We start from the raw sequence: 25,649 nt of genomic DNA, 5'->3' as shown, positions 1-25,649 counted from the left end.
AAGTGAAACTATGAGCACCTTCTTCAGGCAGAGTGCAATACTACCTTTCCACAGAATAATAAAAACCTGGAAAATTCCAAGGTACATTTCTCTTCAAAGCGTTGTTACTGAAGTATAGGTGATTAAAGTTTTCATTTGATTGATTAAGTAATAGCACCTGGTGAAAAATGCAATTGTATCAAAAATAGTAAATTTATTAGATATTATGTATGTTTATAGATATATAGATAGCTAGATAGATGTTCTCATGTTGTATACCATATTTTCTGGACATTGTTTGATATGTTTCGAGAAACCCAACTTAACATATTTAGATATTAAGTGAGTTACCGTACATGCAGTTGCAAATGATGTTCTTAATTTAAATTACCATTATTCAGTGTTTTCTGAGAATTAACCTGATTATGCTAAAACATGTACCTATCAAAACAGGCTAGATTTCACCCAGTAAAAACCATTACTAATTTTTTTATTCATGGGTTTTAAAATATTGGGTGCATTTCACTAAACGAAATGTTCTATCTCTTTTTTTCTAGTCATTAGCTCAAAGTGATCAAGATTGATGAAATGGGATATCAAAGGCTTTACCTATACAGATGAGTTCTGTCTCCTTTGAGTGAAGCACAGGCTCTGTGAAAGCAGGCATCTTGTCTGCCTTGTTGAGTTCTGGGTCCTCAGTGCCTATGATAAGGCTCATAACTGTGAAGATGCATGATATATATTTGTTGAATAAATAAGTGTGGAATGAACAAATGAGTGAATGAATGACTAATAAAAGTATTCAGAGTTTTTAAGTTTCCTTTAAATTGATATCACCTTGAGCACAGTTTTGAAACTTTCAAGACATTGAAAGTATATTGTAAATCTTAAGTATAATGTCTGTAATAAAATTTGAAGAAAGCTGAGCTCAAATTCATTTTTGTTCTCTACACAGAGATTAACAGGCGTTGGTTACAGCCTCCTGTTGACCACGAAGGAAAGCCAGGGAGGAAGTTGGCCCATCTTCCCCACCATAACCATTGATTATTGAGCCAGACTTCTTTAAAGTAGACTGTGCAAAACCAGAATTGTTTATTTCCCAAGAGAATAGAAATGACGAAGTGACTTAACTTTGCAGTATAAAGGAATCATTACTGCTGGTGGAAGGTTGTGATCCTTACCCAGAAAAATGAGGTCCAGATCTAAGGCTTGATGTCTCCTCCACGTGCTTCTGTGTTTCCTCAGATTTTGGACTCTACTCTTAACCTGAAAATATATGTCCTTGGTCATAACAGAAACCACGGAAAAAAGTGGATGAATCTTTCCAATTCCATGTCTTATGTAGTTGTTAATTTAAGCTCTAGAAGAAGAGCACACGGCTTGAATCTCAACTTGAACTCTTAGGAGCTTGAACTCTGAGAAACTCTTACTTTAGGTAAGTTCCATAACTTTCTCACACCTCCTTAGCACCTGTGAACATAGGACTAGGGATAGTTTCCCTTCACGGGGTTGTTATGAGAATACTCAGTGATCAGTATACAAGAGGTATTTTGTGCTATAGCAGCAGCAAAAGAGCATATGACAATCATTGCTCGGCCATGATGGACTCATGTAGAGAGAAGCAAACCTCTTTCCTTGAAGGTCCCACACTGGCTGGTGCAGAATCAGGATGCTAAAGCCGAGGCTGTTAAAATAAGCAAGGATATCTCTCACGTGTTAGAAATTAAGGGGAAAGCATCTAAAATATATTATCCCCCTACGGTATGTCATGCACTTACCACGTGGTTCTTAATGTAAACATCACAACAAATCTAAAGCTCAGTATCATTTTCCAATTTTCAACCACATACAGGCATATGGGGCTGGGAGAGGTTGAGTAACGTGCCAAGCTCACAATCCTGGTAAGTGGCAAAGCTGGGACTCAAACCCAGGTCTGAGTCCATAGTCCATATTGTTTGAATAATGTCCTGGTGCTGCTTCTAGTCCTGGACCTCTCATGCAGGGCCCTCCCCACGCACACACTGTCGTAGCTACTGGAGTAAAACACTCCTGGCAACTATGAGAACAGAAGCGCGCAGCCCCAGCACTCCTCCACCCCACCATTTCCCGGTAGTAAAGGTGACCATCTGAACTCCATCCACCTGCTTCTAGTACCTATCTTTTAATTGAGTCTAAATTTAGGAGAGGTTGTTATTTATTGGCCTCCTCTACAACCCTAAGCACAACTAACTGGAATGGGAAACTTGGTAGAGAGGGACTAGATCTGATTTGGAAAAAAAAAAAAGACAGCAACTGCTGGCATATTTGGAACATATCAAATAAATCCTGCTTTTACTACTGAATGGCTCATTAGATGGGTTAATTAGTTGATTTTTTTTTCAGATAGCTTTGTGTACAAGATAAATTTTCTAATCCTTTCTATGTAGGCAACTTTGCTTTGGAGGATGTAAGGAGTGTTGTAGAAAGAGTGTTAGAGTTAAAGATGGATTTTTGCAAGTGACCTATTGCATGACCTCTGGCAAGAGCTACGTGAACAGTAAAAACCAAAAGATATTGTTGATTGAGTTATCATCCTTCTGACTCGCTTTTTAAATCTGAATGTGTATAGACTTTTGAGATTTTTGGAACAGAGAAGCTGAATGACTTCTGTATATCCTATTCCAAATGCATTAATTTTAATGAGACTGAATTAGGTCTATTAAATTTCTTACCACCTTTCTTTTGATAGAAAATACCCTTCGGTTGCATTTACTCTATTCATAATATATTCTGATATTCATCTGCTCTTCTTTCTATTAATATTTCATTAAAATTACAAGGTGACATCATTGTTTACATACTAGTATTTAAACATGTTTCCTGGGGAATATTTTCCCGTTTTATTGTTTAAACAAGGTAATAAGCAGATGAATTTAAATTCAAGCTGAAGATAACTTTGATATACATGTTTTTATTCCACTGACTGCCATATACAACCCAAGATAAATATAACCCCCAAATTCAAAGTATAAGTGGACAGAAGAATATTTATTCTCCGTGAAGTCTAGTTGAGCCTTTGTACGAATTCAAGTATAGTATTCATGAAATTTTCTGCATAGAAAATGAGAGGTGAATTTGACAATTAAAAGTAATCTTAACCCCTGCACCCCCCAACTATTTTCACAAAAATTTCTGCAAAGCATAAGAGGCTTGAGGGACACTTTTTAAAATGGCGATTTATTTCCTGACTCTTTTTCAGAATTAAGATAAAATTGTGAAAATAAACACTGGAAGTCTGCAAGTTGAAACTTACCCATTGACAAATAACATACATGTCTCCATTGTCAAAAATGTGTTTAAAAAGGAAGAGCTTAACGGTGTCTCATTGTAGCAACCCAGATGTTTGTTGTCAGCTTATCCTATTATTATTAATAGGAATCTAATTGATATCAATTCCTCAACAACTAGGTTAGCACTTTCTCACTGTTTAACTTTTTCTCTATAGTTGCCACATTTAACTGTTTTTAAAATTCCCTCCAGTCAAATTCTACATGACCTTCTCATCTGTAAAGGTAAGCTGTAAAGATAGCAACTTTGTTTAGAAATACATTTTATCAAGCTTAAATGCTATTGCAGTCTCATCAGCTAGCAAAGGGCAAGCCACACTTCATTTTTTAGATAGCTCACATTGTTTTCCATAATGTAATGACTGGAGCTTGGGATGTTTAAATGGTACTTCACGGTGCAGACGTGGTCTAAACTTCTTCATGATTATACATATGCTATTCTATGGTGCACACTAATCTCTTCTGCCTTGGGTGTTTTAACAAAATGGCTGAAATTTTCAGCCATTATGGATGAGTTATTCAGCAAATCTGTAAAAGCAATTCCACTTGACAAGCCTATAGTACTACGTTAAGTGATTGAATCTCTTTGATTCCACAATAGCAAGGTCCTTATTATTCCTGCAGGAATTTTACAAGTTCTAAGAATATTTCCAAAATGCCACTAGCCACAGTGCCAAAGAGAGACAGGCAATTCAGTCAGAACTATACTAGTTTGATTTAGCGAACCCAGTTAGAGCAATGATTTCTTTTAAAAGAGAAAATAAAAATACTATTTGTTATACTTTATATTCAAATGCATTGATCTTTTATTAGATTGTCTTGAAGGTCTATCCATAACATGGCATTCCTTTCTTGCTTAAATTTATTTTCTAGTAAATGAAGTCACAAAATTGGTGAGGTCATGAAACTTATTTATCTGAAATACTGAATTGTGTACATCCCTTAAGGGCAAAGGGATGTTTTTTGCCCTGAGGGTATTAGTCATGGTCCATAGTTCGTGGGAAAAACTAAGGAAGTCTCAAAATTGTGTTCCTATTATTTCCATTTCTCTAAGACTTTGTTTGAATTCCAAAGTGAATTTTCTATTATCCCATTGTACATTGCATAGGAGGGTACCAACCAACAGCCTTTGGGGCGCAACACCTGCAGTTGCATTCAAAGGCATGACTTTTCCAAGCAGTTTGTGAGCTGGCCTGCATTGTCCCCAAAAGGATAAAGGCCTAGGTTTTTTACCTGACTGGCAGAAGCATTCCAGCACCACGAAAGGACTCTAAACATTGTTTTGTAAGTAATGAGTCCTGCTGGTTTCATCCTGCAAGACATTGAAATCCCACAGGGAAAATGTGGTTAGAAATAAAACAGAAGGCTGGGGCCTTTAATGAGTTTCCTATCCACAGATGCCATCAAGCTTTTATACTATTCATTTTATTTCTACAGCTTCAACAAAGATTCCCAGAGTTGTGGGCCATACTTTTAACACTGAAGTGCACAGAACTTGGCAGAAATCTACACTTCAGAGATAATAACATATCATTCCATGAAATAAAGGAAAAGGCATAATCAAAAAAAGAAGCTAAATATGGAAACCTGTTTTGACAACAAATGAATACAGATGAAGCCAGACAGGAAAGGTGTTATGTATGCATGTTTTTTTTTCATGTTTCACATAATTTATGATATTGCAAGAACCTCAAGTTTTCTTTTTTTTTTTATCATATCCTTTAAGTCAGATAGATTATTTATACTGCTCTCCATCTTATATCAAGGAAAAATTTCAGACTGGTGCTTTGAAAGAACAGAACAACACTTGCAAAAATCTATCAAAAATATATATGCTCATTCCCCAATTGCATTTTATTAATTATTAGAATTAGGGATTCCTCCAAGCCATTTGGATGTACAACAAAATAAAATCAGACTTTCTGAATTTAAAAAATAGGAAAAAGGAATTTTTACTTAGTAGATGAAGCATGGAAACTACCAGTGGAAGCAAATATTCATCAAATATATATTGTTAATAAGGATAACTACTGACTTATAAAAAGTTTCCCTGAATCTTGCACTGGGAGAAAACATCTGGTCTCATCAAATTTTAAATTAAATGACAGGTAAGGGACTTTTTTGGATTTGTAATTATTAAAATCAAAATAAAACAGACTTTTCCAATCTTATAAAACTATCCCTGAATTTACTTTTCACTTACAAAGATTTTTCATGTATATTCAAACTAGAAAATTTTAGAAGAGATTTAGTAAAGAGCCAAGAATTATGCAGAGACTATACCATAAAAAAAAAAAATCTATCTTTCCAAGAGATTTTTACTTTAAAATATATTTAGGTTGCCTTTTGACAACCTGATATTGACCCTTGCTGAATTTTGCAAATTGACTTCTGGTGAGCCAAAGATTTTGTATGTATTGGATTTTACTATCTTACCTAGAAAATCATTGCTTAATTAAATTAATGATAAATCTAATAAATAATTTTCTGAATTATTGTTGATAAAAATAATGCTGAACAGGCTAGTAGAAATTATTCAAATATTTCTACCATTTCAAACTTCTGTCCCAATGTAAATGAAGGAGAGGGTAATAATTCAGGACACCTGTAGAAACTTTTTAAAAAACAGATGTGCAAGACATCTGAGTTGATGAACATTCAAAAACAGAAGCTTGGAGTAGTTCAAAGGTATTCATAGAAAAGAAAAGAAAAACTTTTTGGAGACAGTGAATGGAGAAATCCATAACATCTCTATCTGCAACCCAAATCATGTGTTTTAAATTCTTTAATCTGTAACATTATTTTTGCTAGCCTGATTTTTATAACTAAGAGGCCAATATGACTGAAAACTGCTTTACATTCATATATAAAACCCAGAGGTTAGGACTCTTTCTTCCACTATTTCCACCACCACCTCACACATTTCCTTTTCTTCATTCCATGGATCATAACAACAGCTTTCATTCTTTGAGTGCCTATAATGTGCCAATCAATGCACATTTCAATAAAAGACTTTCTGCAAAATAGATTATTATTCCCATTTTATAGATGAGACTTAGAAAGTTTCCATAAGGAAAGTTTCTCAAGATCACACCACCTTAAAGAAGTTAACCCAGGATTTGAATCAGGTCTTTTTTTTTTTTTACTGCAAATCCATGATCCTCATATAAAGCATGTTACGTTATATATTTAAATTTTCTTTCATCCTTGTTTTATGTTGTGTTTATATCTCTAGTTCCTCTATGAAATCAAATAAACTATCTTTTTCCAAATGATTTAATCAGTAAATTTAGTCAAAATCATCACATAGATTAATATTAGGAGATTCAACCTTAAGAAATTATAATGGAAGGTATCAATTGAGAAGATTAATTTTTCTTTAATGAATTTTCTAACTTTGGCAGTTCAAATAATTTTAAATTAGTTGAACTATATTTAGTACATAATAATGCTTGAACCAACTGCAATGCCTGAAATTGCATGGTGTATCAAGTAAGAAAACTTGAGAGAACTGACAAGTAGGAATGCTATGATCCAGGCAACAATAGAAAATTGTTAAAAGATACTAGCAACTTGAATAAATTAAAGAGAAACAGTTCCCATGAAAAAACAGACAATGTAGCTATACTATTTTTCTTTTATCAAAATCTTGATGAGGCGTGTATTGCATCTTCACATTAGACACGTATTTTAAAATATGTGAAAGATTTGATGCTCTCAAAGAATTTTTCCATAGTTGCTTTATTGATTTTGACACCAAAGTAGTGGTTTGGGGGCCCTCACTTGTTATTTGACTATTTCTTTGGATTTCCAGACAGTTTAATAATTTAATTCTCTCAGAAAAAAAATAGCATTAGTTTACTATTCTGTTTGTATTATTTTGGTCTACTTCCTAGTATTACTTACCTTACCATGAATTTTAAGTAAAGATACCTTGACATTTTAATTGTACGTGATTTGGAATGTGTTCATTTAGTCAGTTAGCCCATTCATGGTTTTTTTGTTTTTTGTTTTTTTCAGAATAGAAAAGACTCATATTAACCCTTCTGGTTTTAGCAAGTAATGGTTTGAACGAATTTAAATTGACTCACAGATTTTAAAATTAATATACAGGAAAAGTGACTTATTCTTCAATGTGCATTCAACAGAGGCCTCAGTAACATCACATACAGAATGTATCTGAGGGAAAAGTAATGTCTCATCTTGGTTTTCAATTGGGATTCACATAGTTCAACTTCTTGATTAAGAAATATTAAAATAGGGTTTCATGTTCGTGGATCTGTATGAATTGAAAGAATTAGAGCTGATTTCAAGACTTACAGAGTTTAATTTGGAGGAAAACAGAGACTTGGATCTTGCAAAGTGATCTAAAGGAAATAAATTTCGTGCTCCGCATTTTAACTACCACAGGAATTGGAGTCATTTGGCAAACAGTTAATGTTAAAGTCATGCACACTTTTTTTTATTGTTTGTCATTAACCTTGATTTCATTTTTAAAAATCATTTCGATTTATCACAAAATGTGAGATGAAACTGTAGGTCGTTTTGAATCATTTCTGTCCCCACAGGCACATTTTTAAATGAACAGAATATTGGGAAACTAAAAAGGAATCATATAGGAAATCTGTAAATTATGGAAAATTGTTTTGGAAACACCCTACTATGTACCAAAAATTACACATTTTTAAAACAAGCAGGATTCTAGATACAAATAGATTCTAGGAATCAAATGTTTCAAGTGAAAGTCTCTTAAAGGTTTATAGTTACAATAATGGAAAAAGCAACACACTTATAATTTCTATGCATAATCTATTTGCTACTATCTATTTTGTGTAAGTAAAATAAATAGCAAATTATTTCAGAGGTAAATAACCCTCTTTTAATGCTTAAATTAAGTTATTGGGTAAAGCGAACAAGTTTAAGTGCTAACTAGTATTTTGCATACATACCATATGATGCAAAATAGCACGTGCTTTCTATTTATGTTGGTTACCAATCTTGATATTCAAGGGAAGAGTGTATAAAGTTAACAAGCAATTATTATTTGGCAAATTAGTACTCAACAACCCTGAGTAAATAGGAAGTTTGAAACCTATCTGTTATACAGCTACTTTAATTTGCATAGCACACTGGTGTGTTTGCTTTGCAAATACTTTGCAATGAATCATCATTTGTACTATACAGTCCAAAGAAAAGCAATCAAAATTCACAGCAAGACAATGAAATTAATTATAACTGTTGAATTCTGTGGTGGTAATTCCTCCTCATGCAGGAAGATTAATTGCATTGCACTTTCCTTGCACTCCACTAAATGATCTGATGAATGTATAATCATTTACAGATTTCTCAAATGCTGAAAATTGATTACCTTTGATTAGCTCTGATCTGCACAAAGAGCTCTGACAGAGTATCAGTGAAACATTACAACATTACAGACAAAGTAACAAATGATTTAATTACCAGTGTGCTTATTAATGTTAGATTCCCCGCAGTGATCCTGGCAAATCAGGGGCCTGTAATAGACCTGTGGGTTTCACTGAATTCCATTAGGGTTTAAATAATATTTCTCACTATTTCTCAAATCCTTCTTTTCATGGCTCCTTAATAACTCTAATTAATTTTAATTTGCACCAAAAAAAAAAATCCACTGCATCTTTAGAAACTTTTAATTAGCTATAAAATAAAACTCTTCTCCTCCCAAGAAGACATATATGATCAGCTTTGGAGTAGACTCACAAATAAGTTTTCATTAAGGGTAGTTATCTCTCTTTAATATTATTAAATGAAAATCTAAAACAAATGTTGAATTGCACATGTGGTCCAACTCTCCTCTTCTAGCGGCAAACAAGATGAAATTTGTTTAACAAGAACCAAGTGAAAGAACAGTATGGTAAAATGTTTAGATAGTAGTGTGCTAAGCATCATCATAATACTTTTTTTTTTTGTCTCAAACGTACACTTTCAACCATTTTGTTAACTATAGTATAGAAAACACACTGATTAAGAAGCTTCAGTGTATGTTGAAAGAGGATTTGAAAATGCAAGAGCAAGAGAACACTGGCCCAGTTAGACACAGAATGTGATGAATAATGTTGGCACAAACAAATCAAGCTTATCTAGGCTTGTACGCGGGAACATTCAGATCACTTTGGATTGGCAGCTTTTAGGGCTTTCCCCAATTTGATGCCATTATATATGACATTAAATTATTGTGAAGCAATGACAATGAAAACCCAGATGATCAGAGGAGTCAAACAGAGCAACTTAAATTAAAATATGTGCCTGCAAGTGTTTCCAGGCAAAGAAAAATTAGAGGGTAGGCAATTAAAAGGTTGTTTAGCACAGAAACGCTGATATACAGACAACTTTATAATAATATTTTTGCACAGTGGCTCTGCGGTTCTGTAGAGACAAGGCAGTGCTGCAGGTGTTTCTGGGTGGCATTTCAAAGCCACTAGCTGTAAAACTTAAGACATGGGGATATGCAGCCCCCAATGCTAATGAATACATTTATTATGTTCAGTGCTGTCAGCAGCTGAAAAGCTATCCATCACATGGAAACAGCACAGAGTCAGGAGTCTCTTTTTTGTGGAGAAATATTGAAGTCAGATTGTTGATGTCAAAAGTCAAAGTCTAGTTCAGCTATCTGTTTTAGGAATCTGACTGAGACACATTGTGCCTGAGCGCAAACTGATATCTAGCAGAGCTCATTTTAGCAAATGTGTGATTTAGAAGTCAAAAAAACACTCCTACAACCAAACTCATAGCAGGCAGAGGCTGTGGCATGCATGCAGAGTTTTTACATTTTAATATGACACCGTTTGGTAGTGTTTATCATCTGAAATCCAAACCATATCAACTTTCTAGCTACGATATTTAAGATCTGTGTACTTTCAAAAAAAATATTCACACAGAATAAGAGAATGCATTAAAACACCACCACAATAGCAAAATGATTGGCCTTGCTGGGCTTGGTTTTGTTTTCATTTTTTTCTGCAAATCAAACCACAAGTAGTGAATTCACTTTATTCCCAGTAAAACATAGACACTTACATGGGGCTGAAATGAGATGAGTATTTAATGGTGGCTAAATTGCAGACACTACTCAAAGCCCCTTTTGGACATATGCACCTCATTACACTCCTGGAACCTCTACTATAATATTACTTACAACATCTAAGTATATATTTTATACATAAAGTAACAAACATCTACAACAGCCAAATGTCGCTGCATTCTTAGAAAATTGGAGTAAAACAGGAAAAAAAAGAGCAAATTCAGTACGTTCAGGACCTCTTTTTTGCTTATTTTGATCCTCAGCTCACCTTGTTTCAAGATATCCACCTTCTTTCTTTTTTCACTGGAAAAAAATTTCAAATGAATTCACAATAAAAAGTGAATGAAATGAAATTGGTTTGGGTAGTGCATATTCAATCCTAATAGAATTTTTAAACTAACTTCAAAATAGATGACATAGCTTGGAAACTACAGTTTTATCTGAACAAATCTTGGGAATCAAAGTGTACATTTCGTGTGTATTTCTTTAAAGGAGGGCTTTGTGCCTCCGAGGCAGCATATGCTCAGAATGCTACTACACTTGCCAGCCTTCCTGTAAATTTGTGGTGTTTAACAAAAAACAAGCACTTTTTTCAATTCAAGTCAGGAAGAGTCTTTTATTTTTGCTTATTTCGCCTTCTTTTTTCTTTTCTAGCACAACCCTCAGGGCGCATGATGTAATGGTCAGCACTTGCACGTGGGAGCAAGAAAGCCTCTCCTGAACTGCAAACTTTATTCAATAAAAATGATTGTGCCCCAGCTCTTTTCTCCTCCCAAAGAGGGGAAAACATACAAATATCATGTAGAAAGCTTTAGGAATTCTAAAGACCTCAGTAGGTCTTAGAAACATCAATTTTTTTTTTTTATAGTACAAGAAAAAGAAGCAACACACACAAAAACGATAGCAGAGATTATTTTTACCCTAACTTGGTTCAATGACGCCAGATGTAGAATAAGTCTCTATGGCTTGAAGGGTCACGAGTTTGAGTCAAAACTCAACTTCAAGTTAATTGGCTGGCTTTGGGGGCTGCGCAAATTGCAGAGAGACGTATTTGTTTCTGATGGGGAAAGAAGGGATCGCTAATCCAGAGCCTCTGCATCCCCTTGCTATCTTGGCAGGAACTCACTCTCATAAATCAATATCTTAAAAACAGACACTTTTCCTGATAATAAATAAATAAATAATAAATGCAATCATGAGAGATCCTGTTAGAGAGTAAAAGGAGCAAAAGAAAACAAAAATGAAGGGGGGAATTTATTCCTTCCAGATGCATATTTGAAAGCAGTGTTTGTTTGTTAACTCTGAATTTTGCCTATATTACCCAGCAAATCTGCTGACAACCATATGCGTTTAAATAAAACCTGACATCATATCTTAATTTTAATATTTTGCAATGTATAAAGGCATACCCTATGGTTGAATGGCCAGATTTTCTTGTCCTTTTTTATCTTTTTTTTTTTTTTAATCAACTTAAAACTTCTTTGGAATACTAGGCAGGATTATTTCATTTTAAAACTCCTTCCAGATAGATATATCAGCAACCATTTGGAATACCGCTATATATCTGTCAGGGAAAAAAAAATCCACAAAAGAGTAAGAGCCACCATATGGAATTCACTAGATACTAAAGCTCTTGTCCACCCAAATTACACCAGTCCTCACATAATAAGAAGCCATTGCAGAGGCAGTGCTGTATGCCTTCCAGGCAGAGCTCCATAGCCAGCAATTAGTCTATATAGTCAGAGGCCAAAAAACCTTATTGTCTTACTTGCTGTATAATTATCTGTTATGATGAACTGTGATTCTAAGGACTATTGTCTTTATGCTTGGATCTGTGTGTGGAGTGGTTGTCTGGCTGAGACCCAAGAATGGACCTTCCTTTTAGTATCTCTGCCTGAGTGATTTCTCTGGTCTCTTCCTGGCTGGGTAAAACAGAGACTGTTTCTGCATGATTTCTTGGGTTGATGAGAAGCAATTATGCCTTAAATGAAGTCATTCATGTCTGCCATTTTGTTTGCATATTTTCCAGTGTTCACCTGTTATTAAACCTGTCTTTAAACTGTAAGCTAGTTTCAAGTAGACTTTTGTGTCTAACACAGTTTGGTAATCAGAGGAAAACAAAATAGATAAAATGTTTTCTGCACAAATCACTCAAGCAAGAAATCTAATAAAGTGATTAAAATCTAAAATAGCATTTAAGAATTTCCTAGGCATTTTTATTTCTTTGAATTCCCCCCCGCCCCATTCCCTGAAAAATGGCAAGTGTCTTCGCCGTCTTATTGTGAAAGTTAAAGCAACTTTGTCATCTGTTGAAGGAAAAGGAAAGGGCAGGGAAAGGAGAGGATGTTAAGAAATCTTATTCTCCTTGTCAGATCGTTATTGTTGTTCATTATAATATGAAAATGATATGTTGGCACATGTAATAAAAAGGATATTAGAAATATTTGTTTAAAATTGATTATATCTTGTAGGTAATGAGTTCATTAGAAAACATGGATTAAATGTTTAAAGGTACATAATGTAACCAGATGTAATTATTAATTAAAAGTGTATTGTATACACTTGTATACCTTCTGGTCTTTAAATATCTGAAATGCAAATGCCCATAGTAGCTTATAATGCAACATTAGATGAACTACAGTTTAAAGTAAAAACAGTCATAAAACAAAAATTGAGTTTACTATCAATTTATCTAAGTTAATGCATGTCTTATTAAATGAAGTTTTATTGAATAACTTTTTCCCCTTTTTGGAAATTTTTACATTTAGTCAGCAGTTTATTAGCTATTCTTTGTTAATGGATATATTTTATAGATACAATTAGTTTTAAAAATTAGCCACAGTGGCTAGGCCAGAATGGTTTATTGGATATTTTTCTAACAGTAAATACAAAATGGAATATTGTTAAGCAAATTGGAAATATAATTGATGCTATGATTACTTATATTATTTCATATTACACTCATTCATTTTGGAAAAGAATCGTTTTTTTAAAGGATATAGAGAGTAAATTAATTTTAAAACAATTTTATTTTGTCTAAGTTTAAAAAAAATCCAGCTAACCATATGTGTCTGATTTTTGAGTTTCAATGAAATAAGAGAAGACTTGCTGATGGTTTAAAAGTACTTAATTTATCACCACTGAACAGAAAGCATTTCCCCCCTGAAGAGGTTTGTACTAAGGTGACCTCTGCTGTTTAAAAAAAAGGCTTGCAAAAAGCAGTCCCTTTCCTAAAATATTCAGTAATCCTAAATTACAAGGATGCAAGTGAGTACTGCTGTTCTGGAAAGTATTTACTAAATTCATTACTGTTTCGATAATATATGTGATTTTTAAGCCTTTTTCCCTCATAGATGGGAAATTTCCTCTGTCATTTACTTCCTTGCATTTTGCGTATAAATTCTGACTGACTGGGATCTCTGCCATTGAATTTTCTTCTCACTGAAGGGTTTTCTCTGCTCCTGGTGGGGCAAAGTCATGACCCAGAAAAAAATTGATTCATGAATTCTCAGGGTACAAGTAAAGAAGAGAGGAAATATGTCTTGGCTGAGCTCTGACTAGCGACAATTTAAAACCTGTAATTAGTCTGAAATCAAGCTGCAAAAGGAATAATGAATTAAAAATTCATTAATTCAAACTGATATATTAACTTTAACAAACTAGATCCCTTATTATACGGAATCGGTTTGTACGAGCTGTTGTGTTCACTGTTGGAACCTAAATTTCAGTCATTTTTAAGTTATTTAAAGATGGTAGAAAGACCACCAGATTGCATTGCATTGTGCCTTTTCTCTACCTTGATAAACCTAACTTTTATCGGATTTGCTTGGCATTAACACCTCAATCCTGGGTTTTATTTCCACCTTAGTCCTAAATTTCATGTTTGTAAATCCTCATTGTTCTGTGGAGCACATGTTCTTTAGCTATTTCCCCCCTGATGTTTCCAAGACCCCAAGTCCCCTTTAGCTAACTCCCTGACATTTCCATGACCCACACTGCTGAAATGTTATACAGTAATTAATGTTGATCCTAGTACACACTCAGCCTCCAGTACAAATTAGGATGGAAAAGGTTATCATAATATTTTGCTAGTCTATTTGGTAGATCTGAATTGCTCCCTGTGGGGGACAAACAAAAAAGAGAGGTGTTTTAAAGTTAGGCTTTAGAAGAAAGACCGTCTAGGTAGTAACGAGTCTTTGAAAATCATTCATATTTTAAACTTTTCATCTGAAAATAATTAATCATCATGTGTCGACATATTGATTCTTATGTTAGAATCCCTAAGGACCGATGTGCAAGACTGTCAAGTGGGTCAGTAGGCACTGTCCATGAATTTGGACTAAAACTCTTGTTATCATTGGGTGGAGTTCAAATCCAGGTACAACTAGCAGCTGGAGTTTCTCCAACTGTCAGTAGTGTCTGAAAAACACTAAGAGACTAAATAATTTAGATTACACTATATTGACCTGTATGATTGTTTAAATGAGTAATGCAGCCACTAACTGAAAGAGGTCAACCATCTGTAGAGGAAACACCGAATTTGGTTTCATTTCCAAACAAACTTTTGAAGAGCAAATTGTTTTTTCTGTGGGAGGTAGGGGAAAGTCTGAAGACAGATTAATGACTGCTCCCGCTAAATAAAGGTTAAAGCTTCTGTCATTTATAGAACGCAACTTCAATAGAAAAGAAGTCATAAGGCATCTGGTCCAACTGCCACATAATCAGTATAAATGGGTATTGTTTCGGGTGGGTACAAAAGTAAGTGGCTTTAAGAAGGCAGTATTATTTCATTATATGCCATCATCATTCATTACATATATGTGTGAGTACATGTGTATATGAAGGGAAAAGACTTTGGAAAGACAATCCTGAAGTCAGAAGAAGGGCATTTTTATAGATAATGGCAAAGTGTTTGTTTTAAATGCAACATTACCTAAACCCTTATCTCTGAAGTTTGGAACAGCTATAAATCAGGATTTGAGATGCATACATTGCACTCCCAGTTTATTTTGAGAAAAAAGTGCCTATTTTAACTAGAGTAACACATACAAATCACACTCTTGGTGTTCAGGCAACTCACATTGAATTAAAGGTTGTAATAATTAAGTGCCCCTACCAACTTCTTCAGACATTACCTTCCAACAGGTTGCTTGCTAGGCAGAGTGGTTTCATTATTGGATTTCTTCTGTGATCCTCTATTCTCCTGCCATTGTACTTTAACAGGCTTCTCCAACCTCTTCATGGTAAACAAATTACAAAAGAAAAGAATGGCAGAGAGGAAAGAGATTAAGACCTGTGTGCCCATGAGCTAACTATGAATTTAATGCCATGAATCAAAAAAAAAAAAGAAAAATATCTTTGCCATTGGTCTTTACTTCCTACACACACACAGGCACACACACACACACAAACACACTAGTTTCTTCTTAAATTGCTTGAGGCCAGGTGTAGATGAATGTATAGTAAACACTTCCCTCAAATGCTTTTGGACACATTGTCCATGCAGTTAACAAAAATACTCTTCAACATTCTTCTTCGCATCATGAGTCATCTGTTCAGCAATAATAAAACTTTTATCATAATAATTCAATATATCAAGAAGATACTTGCACTGCATATGCGAAATGAGCTTTTTAAATGCTCCCTGGTTGTAGTAATACTAATCCAATAAATCTTTATAAATTTGGGCAATATACACATGTTGCTACTAACATGTAATTTTGGTTGCCACCAGTTGATAAAAATGCTAATTGGGAATCTATTATTTTTAAAAAACATTTTCTGAGAGCCTACTGAGAGTTTGGTGCTGTGATGCAGAAATAAATAAAATACAGACACTACTAATTTACATATAATATGATGAAATGGAAAACTCCATTGACTTACGATAGGCTCATTTCTCAGAACTATGACCAGAACACACAGTCATAATGATATAAGTCCCTGTACCATGTTTTCATGCTCTGAGTTCTGATTTTCACGAGTAAGCACAGGCACTCTCTCTCTTCCTCTCTCTCCCCTTCTCTCTCTCTCTCTCTCTCTCTCTCTCTCTCACACACACACACACACACACAGGAAGCTTTACACATTCCTTATCTGAGCCAACTTAAAGACAAGGAGAAGAAGCAGAACTTCACATGGTCTTTCTTTGTATCTGTTTGTGAGTTCTACACGCCATCTGCATTTCCCATTCCTACTTCCCTCACATCCCAGAAGTGAAGGTTGCAAAGGGTGGTGATTAGTAAAATGTGATCCAATTGATATGTTTCGAGTAGAAGCCACTATAATGGATATCTTCTTTGTGTCAAAAAAATACCAGGAAAAGATAAAAAACTCAGTAGTAGCTAAGTAAAGGCAAAGTTCAAGTATTTTGTTCAATTTTCCAACATGATGTACCAGTTACACTGACATCTTGACACTTTAATGTCTGCTTATCTATCTTATGGTCCAGACATTTTTATGTTATCTATCACAATATTTATTAGAGAAATTGGAAATAGAAAAAAATATAATTCCAGGTTATTATGTTGTGCTGCATTTTAAAATATTTTCTGGCCTGAAAACAAAATCATATTTTGTTTGAACATTGCTAATATAATCATTGTTTATTTCAACATATATTAAGTTCTTCGCTCAAGCCAGACACTGAACTGAATCCTGGAGATACCTCACAGGAGAGACAAAACCCTGGGGATATAGTACTGAATAAACATACAGTCCCTGCTCTCATGGAGCTTACATACTAGCTAAAATTATGAAGAGTATTCAACTTCTTTAAGTGAGGAAAAGGCCATTTTTTTTTCAGACAAAAAGAGAGTGGTGGATATATATAATCTAGATCAGCACTGTCCAATATGATAGCCATTAGCCACCTGTGGAAATAGGGAGCTGTTGCAGGTTTTCAGTAGAATATGATCTGACTTTTTTCAAAGATCACTATGGCTTCTCTGTTGAGAACAGAACAATCCTGGTTTATGCAAATTGTCTTGGGATAATTATTAATACTGCCCTGTTTCACTCTCAAAGGTTTGGGTCACAAATGTATGGTCACCTGATGGTCTGAGGCTATGGAGGTGACCCAGTAAGACGTTGATCTAGGTAGCTTGGACAAGGATGAAGTGAAGTATCAGTGAAGTAAAGCACATAATGCACAGGAAACTGCTATTTTTATTACATAATCCTATGCCTCCTTTTTATTTTTAATTGTGATAAAATACACATAACATAAAAATCTTCATTTTGACCACTTTTAGGGACGCAGTTCAGTGGCATTAAGTACATTCATATTGTTGTGCAACCATCACCACCATCCATCTGCAGAACTCTTGTCATCATGTAAAACTCAAACTTTGTGTCCATTAAACAATAGCTCCCCATTCTCCCTCCCCTCAAGCCCCTGGCAACCACCATTCTACTTTCTGTTCTATGAATTTGACTACACTAGGTACCTCATATAAATGGAATCGTACAGTATTTGTCTTTTTGTGACTGGCTTATTTCACTTAGCATAATACCCTCAAGGTTCGTTTGTGTTGTAGCATGTGTCAGAATTTCCTTCCTTCTTAAGGCTGAATAATATCCCATTGTATGTATATACCACGTTTTGTTTATCCGTTCATCCATTGATGAACACTTGGGTTGCATCCACCTTTTGGCTATTGTGAATAATGCTGCTATGAATATGGGTGTACAAATATTTCTTCAATAGTCTTTTGGGTATATATGCAGAAATAGAATTGCTGAATCATATAGTAACTTTATTTTTAATATTTTGAGAAAACACCATACTGCTTTCCACAGAGTCTGCACCATTCTATGTTTCCACCAACAGTGTACAAGTGTTCTAATTTCTTCACATCATTCACAACACTTGTTTTCTGGGATTTTCTGATAGTAGCCATCCTGATGGATGTGAGGTGGAATCCTGTGTTTTTTAAAACTCAATTTGCATTTCCAGACTCAACATAGTGTATTTTCCCAGAATGTCGAATTATTGCAAAGTATTGGATAAAACATATTTTTGTATTAAAACAAATAGATTTTTGGGAAATTGAATATATTCTGCATAAGAATTTCTCATATATATCTGTAAGATAAAGTGCCAGCATGATATTTCTGTCCAATTATGGTCCCTCCCTAGGTCTCCACGGAGTGCCAATTCACTCTTCTTAGTTGAGGTGACTGGGGAGAAGAGTTTGTGAAGCAGTGGAAAATCTGTTTTAATACTCATAGCAGTTAATGTCAGCTAATACTTGAGTCTATGGTTGACCAAATGTGTGACACACCTGATATGACTTTCATTCTTTTTACTGGAGGTTGGTAATGGCTGGCATACTAATTGCTGATAACTGTGAATAAATAATCTCAGAACTACACTTTTGCTAATCCTTTTGGCCTAATACCTCCCCTTTTTTTGTTTACCAGCTTAACTAGTAATTATTAATATGTCCTAATTTCATTATTTTTTATTGAGAAGCAGAATTACAAAGTAGTTAAAAGAATGGCCTCTGGAAACAAACTGCCTAGATTTTCATTTCAGTTCAGCTTGCTAGCTGGGTGGTCTGAATGACCTCAGGCTACTTACTTATCCTCTCTGTGACTTAGTTACTTCACCTTTAAGAGGTCAATACATGTAAAGCACTTTGAGTAGGACTTCAACAAATGTTTTTTATTCTTATTATTATTTTAAATTGTATTTAAACATATATATTTCAACCAAAAGAATAAATGTGTGCTTTCTGATTCATTAACATTAATGTTTACTATGGTTGTGAATATCTACTATACCTACTAATGGATCACTGTGTAAGTAAACAAAGATAAACATAAATTCATACAAAAGGAATCTCCAGGTTTGTTGATCAAAGGCTTTGACTCAATTAGAAAATTCATTTCAATTGGTTTGATTTAGCATTGCTAGAAATTATCTAGATTGAGAGAACATTTCATTTGATTCACCAGCTCTAAATTACCACTGACACAAATCAACTGAAGTGCTTGTCTCACCTAGAAATGTGCTACCGTATAGATATCTTACATTGCTATATTCCACATTAATCTACAAAAGCAGTCTATAAATGCTTACTCCAATGTACTAGCATCTGACTAGCAAAAGGCATTTCAATTCCAAAGACATCATGATACTTCCTAATGTATACATCCAAAAGAGTCACTGACATTGGGCAAATAAATGGCTACAATAGGTCAGTTCCCTATTGACATGAAATAGTCCATAGCTTCCCATCCATTGCTATAAAAGACAATGTGTCATTATTATCAATATATGAACTTAAGGCATCAGAAAGACTACATTTGAATTTAACTAAGAGTTTTTTAATGAGGTGAATATTGTTTTATATGGACATATATTTATTTTTTGTTATTCAGTTTATAGTAGCCCTGAATATGCCCTTACCTGGAAAAAAATTTTGGCAGTGAAGAAGGTAGTTACAATAAAATCATTTTTCCCAAATTTAAAGATAAAAACAAAAGCTTTAAGCAATATACTGTTGTCTTTATGCAACCAAGTAGGAGGGAAAAAAATCTACAAACAAAAAATGCCTTAATATAGTATTGTCTTTTGTATTTACCTATGTAGCTATCTTTACTTGTGCTCTTTATTTCTTCCTGTGGATTTAAGTTACTGTCTAGTGTCCATTCATTTCTGCCTAAAGGTCTCTCTTTGGTATTCTTTTAGGGCAGGTCTGCTAGCAATAAATTCTCTTGGTTAATTTCTCCTAAATTTTTTAAGGATAGCTTGGTGGATATAAACTTCTCGGTTGACAGTCCTTTCCCTTCAGCACCTTGAATAGGACATTCCTCTTCTTTCTGGCCTGTGTAGTCTCCATTGAGAAGTTATCTGTTAATCTTACTGAGGATCCCTTGTACATAAAGAATCACTTCTCTTTACTTCTTTCAAGATTCATTCTTTGTGTCACATCTTCTTTATCCATTCATCTGTTGATGGACACTTAGGTTGCTTCCATGTCCTGGCTATTGTAAATAGAGCTGCAATGAACATTTTGGTACATGACTCTTTTTGAATTATGTTTTTCTCAGGGTATATGCCCAGTAGTTGTATTGCTGGGTCATATGGTAGTTCTATTTGTAGTTTTTTAAGGAACCTCCATACTGTTCTCCATAGTGGCTGTATCAATTTACATTCCCACCAACAGTGCAAGAGGGTTCCCTTTTCTCCACACCCTCTCCAGAATTTATTGTTTGTAGATTTTTTGATGATGGCCATTCTAACCAGCGTGAGATGATACCTCATTGTAGTTTTGATTTGCATTTCTCTAATGATTAATGATGTTGAGCATTCTTTCATGTGTTTGTTGGCAATCTGTATATCTTCTTTGGAGAAATGTCTATTTAGGTCTTCTGCCCATTTTTGGATTGGGTTGTTTGTTTTTTGATATTGAGATGTATGAGCTGCTTGTAAATTTTGGAGATTAATCCTTTGTCAGGTTCTTCATTGGCAAATATTTTCTCCCATTCTGAGGGCTGTCTTTTCATCTTGTTTATGGTTTCCTTTGCTGTGCAAAAGATTTTAAGTTTCATTAGGTCCCATTTGTTTATTTTTGTTTTTATTTCCATTTCTCTAGGAGGTGGGTCAAAAAGGATCTTGCTGTGATTTATGTCAAAGAGTGATCTGCCTATGTTTTCCTCTAAGACTTTGATAGTGTCTGGCCTTACATTTAGGTCTTTAGTCCATTTTGAGTTTATTTTTGTGTATGGTGTTGTGGCACATATACAATGGAATATTACTCAGCCATAAAAAGAAATGAAATTGAGTTATTTGTAGTGAGGTGGATGGACTTGGAGTCTGTCATACAGAGTGAAATAAGTCAGAAAGAGAAAAACAAATACCATATGCTAACACATAAAAACAAACAAAAAAAATGGTCATGAAGAACCTAGGGGCAAGACGGGAATAAAGATCAGACTTACTAGAGAATGGACTTGAGGACGTGGGGAGGGGGAAGGGTAAGCTGGGACAAAGTGAGAGAGTGGCATGGACATATATACACTACCAAATGTAAAATAGATAGCTGGTGGGAAGTAGCCACATAGCACAGGGAGATCAGCTCTGTGTTTTGTAACCAACCAGAGGGGTGGGGTAGGGAGGGTGGGAGGGAGCAAGACACAAGAGGGAAGAGATATGGGGATATATGTATATGTATAACTGATTCACTTTGTTATAAAGCAGAAACTAACACACTATTGTAAAGCAATTATACTCCAATAAAGATATTAAAAAAAAAGATTCATTCTTTGTTTTTGGCTTTTGATAGTTTGATTATAATGCGTCTGGGTGTGGACCTCTGAGTTTATCTTACTTGGAATTTATTGAGCTTCTTCGATATGCAGATATTTGGGAAGTTTGGGGCAAAGTTTATTTTCAAGTAGTCTTTTTGTTTCTTTCTTTCTCTCCTCTCCTTCTGGGACTCCCGTTATGTGTATGTTGGTCCCACAGGTCTCTGAGGCTCTGTTCATTTCTTTCATTCATTTTTTTCTGTTCTTCAGACTGAATAACCTCAATTGACCTATCTTCAAGTTCACTGGCTTTCATTTCTGCTAGCTCAAATCTGCTACTGAGCCCTTTAGTGAATTTTTCATTTCAGTTATTATACTTTTCAATTCCAGAATTTCTAATTGTGTCTTTTTTATATAATTTCTATATTTTTATTGACATTCTCTATTTGGTGAGACACATTATAACACTTTTTTTTTAGTTCTTTAGATATAGTTTCCTTCAGTCTTTTGGACATATTTTAAATCACTGACTTAAAGGCTTTGTATAGTAAGTCCACCATCTGAACTACTTCAGGGGCAGTTTTATGGATTGCTTTTATTCCTGTGATAGGCCATATTTTCTTGTTTCTTCACATGTCTCAAATTTTTGTTGTTGTTGTTGTTCAAAACTAGACATTTAAAAGAAAATAATGTGACAACTCTAGAAATCAGGTTCCCAACCCCAGGGTTCATTGTGGCTGCTGCTGGTAATATTTCTTCATTTAGTGACTTTTCTGAACTAATTGTAATTTTGGAAAGTCTGTATTCTTTGTTGTGTGTGATCACTGAAGTTATTGCTTAGTCAGCTTAACTTAGTAGTTACCTAATGATTAGAAAGAGATTTTCTTAAATTCTTGAAAACATTAAGTTTTTAGCCTTTGCTGAGGTTCTCTATGCACATATTGAGGCATCCCTTCAATGTCCGGGTGGTCAGTTTACATCTCTGCTTTAGCCTTCATCTCCTGCCTTCACAGGCATCAAGGTCAACCACAGGTGAGCACTTAGGGCCTTCTCAGAGCTTTCCTGGGTATTCACAGAATCCTGGGGATGTGCACACCTCTGAACATGCACGGCCTTCTAGATTCTCAGGAATATGTAGGAGCCTTTCAAAGTCCCCTATGGACATCTCATTCCCTAGCATTCTGGGGTCATCTTCTTGTTTGCTCCAACTGTTATTGCTGCCTTAGACAGGGGTGATGTTAAACAATTTCAATTGATAGTTTTCCCTCAGGTAAAAATGCTGTTTTCATTGAGTCATCTCTGAGTTGCGTCAAGTAAAAGCATGCTCTGCAACTGGAGATTTCCAGAGAACTACTGAACAAGTCAACTGATGACAATTCTCTGAAAATGAGGCTTTAAAAAGTCTCCAACTCATTGTGATCCTTCCAGTGGCTGCTAAGCTGCTTACTTTCATGATTTTGGGGCTGTTGTTTTGCAAAGCTACTCCAGATCTGGGGAGAAGGTGGTGGAATCAGGGCATGTTAAAATACCACAAACCTTGCTGTTCTTAGTGAGATTCAACCATTTTTCTTGAATGATTGCAGGTTTGAGGTATTTTCCAGAGTCCTGAAAAAGTTACTTTAACTATTTTGCAGATATTCCCATTCAGTTACATAGGAGTAAAATTTTGAAGTTGCTATTCTGCCATTCCTATTGATGTCCAGCCAAAGTCCTTGATATTTAAACAACAAGCTACTTATGACCTTTAAAGAAAATTTCAATAGATGATTTGGAATGTTTACCTCTTTAATTCCTTTTAAACCAACTCAAGTAATTGTTGTTGAAGCCCTTTGAGTCCTAGGGCTTGTGAGTAGCTTTGCAATATGCTCTAGGTCCAGTGGACTGACTCAAATTAAAGAGAGATAAAACAATATAATTATTAATAATCTATGACTAATAAAGAAGCATATTTGATCCAGAGAAATAATGATCTTTTGTTTTATTATTAATATTAGCACTGGTCACTATAGGTGTTGCAGTGGTGACTTCAGGGAGGAGATTACATCGGGTAAATTAAAAATGCATCAGAGATAGCACTTCTTAATTAATTATTGTGACCCTGAGCTTTAGGGGCAGTTCGGTCAGAGAGAAGGAAGAGAAAGACCTGAGTCACTGGGATTCTCCAGTGGACATGCTAGGAAACTTGCAGAGTACTTTGTGTTCAACAGTATGGTATCTTTTCTTCCCTAAACTATGTTTACAATGAAACCCATAGTCATATTATGAAATATTTTAAGTAGCACTACAGAAATGTCATGGTATAGGCTGAATTACCCTTTGCCTGTCTCTTCAAATCTTTACATTTTACAAGTTCTTGCCTTGTTATTGCTAACTCATAACATTCCTGATATCAACTCTACTAAAATTGAAATTTGTGCTGCCAGTATTAAACAATCCAATCAAGTATTTAATTTCTTAGAAATGAGTTTAACTACTAACTTTTGCTAGTTTAGTTGATTTTGGCATAATTCAAAGTCAAACATTTCAAAGGTATAACACTGTAGCCCCATCATGGCTGAGGTAGATGGCTTACTCAAAGTTTCAGGGTAAAATGATTTCTGCCATGCACTTTGATGTATAACTGTAAGCTTTCATTTAATACTTTTTCAGGAATTTGAGTAGCTCACAAGCAGCTTCTTAAAGAAAAAGACTAGCCCTGAGGGTTGGCATCTTTCAACTCCTCTGTGCAGGAGCAAGCTCTTCTCTACAAATAGAAATCAGTCTGACTTCCTGAAGGTGTAACAACATGTGAAACTCACAGGCACTCATCTGAGACAATAGGAGTCCTCAATTACATAGTGCTAATTATGTATCATATATGTATTAAATCCTTCCTTAAACCCTAAGGTACTCCCTATTGTTAATCCCATTTTATAGAAGATGCTAAGGAAGCAACTAAAAAGAGAGTGGATTTTGCATTTGGACCTTAACATTTTGTTTCTACATCTGTACTTTATACTGCTACATTAAACATCTGAGAGATAAATATGCTTACTCCTAATACAGAATCTGTATTTAAAATGTGCTTTGTTAATGACATAATTCTCAGTAGAGAGGACACATTTCCATATCTAGTTTTCATTCAAAAGGTCAAAGAAGCAGTACATATACAAAGAAAAGAGAATGTTTAAAGGAATGTGTGGATCATATGTCTAATAGACTGAGAACCACCTCATAGCAAATTAAATCAGAAAGCAGTAAGCTTAGACCACATTATCTAAGCTCCCCACCATAATAGATTTATTAAGTAATTTATAAATTATTTATTAAAAATACAAATAAAATTATTTAAAATAATTTATATATTACTAAGATTTTGATGTGATGCCCTTGATTTTTACCAAGAGTCTAAGAGGAAAAACCATATAAAACTATCATTGGAAATACTTTCTACATATTTTGTTCAATGTCCATTATAAATTTTTTTTAGAATTTAGTAACAAAAAATGTCTTCCTTTGAAGAAGCAATCTATATCTTTTACAAGATATTAAGATTTATGAAATCCATCCTCCTTTCCTTGTTATTGGCTGCCAGGAATCTCTGAGCTAAGTATAAGACTTAATCACAGTTAATGTATTTGCTCTTGAAATAGTATATTTTCTACCTTTTGAAAAATCTTTCTCTATTCTAAAAGCATTTTTGTATACACATGTTTTTGTAAGTTTCTCCAACCCCATCCTAGGAGCAAGCAGGTGATTCTTTTTAATACCTTATTGAGAAAATGTCTTTCTCAAAATTAAGGTTATCATTGTTTCCCTGTGAGCTAATTCTGAAGTTCTTTAAAAGCCACAAACATTAATTCAAAGAGGATCATTAGCAATAATTTTAAAATCTCATTTAATATCATCATATCAACAAAGCTAAAGGAAATGGGACTGATGAATTCTAGACTTATTACTTCTGCAAACCACTTCCCTCAAGCACACAAAGCAAGAAGTAGCTATGCCCTCGTCTTCATATTCATCTTCCACTGGACCTCAGGTAATGTTCT

The 25,649-nt window shown here is 34.5% G+C and overlaps 1 long non-coding RNA gene across 2 annotated transcripts in view; it reads right to left on the bottom strand.

Moving 5' to 3' along the window:
• Positions 1 to 220: 220 nt before the first annotated feature.
• LOC307181676 overlaps positions 221 to 25,649 on the bottom strand; it is a 97,496-nt gene continuing 72,067 nt past the window's right edge. The window contains exons 10-12 of one of the 2 annotated variants that reach the window (XR_013827003.1): positions 15,498 to 15,598; positions 1,161 to 1,245; positions 221 to 699 (exon numbers count right to left, since the gene is read on the bottom strand). This is a non-coding gene — a long non-coding RNA (uncharacterized lncRNA). The remainder of the gene's footprint in view (positions 700 to 1,160; positions 1,246 to 15,497; positions 15,599 to 25,649) is intronic. The other variant, XR_013827004.1, reaches the window with a different exon arrangement.

The sequence above is a fragment of the Stenella coeruleoalba genome, assembly GCF_951394435.1.
Source record: "Stenella coeruleoalba genome assembly, chromosome: 2".
NCBI lineage: Eukaryota > Metazoa > Chordata > Mammalia > Artiodactyla > Delphinidae > Stenella > Stenella coeruleoalba.
Note: the sequence above shows the minus strand (reverse complement) of the source record. Positions and strands in the feature narration are given on the sequence as shown.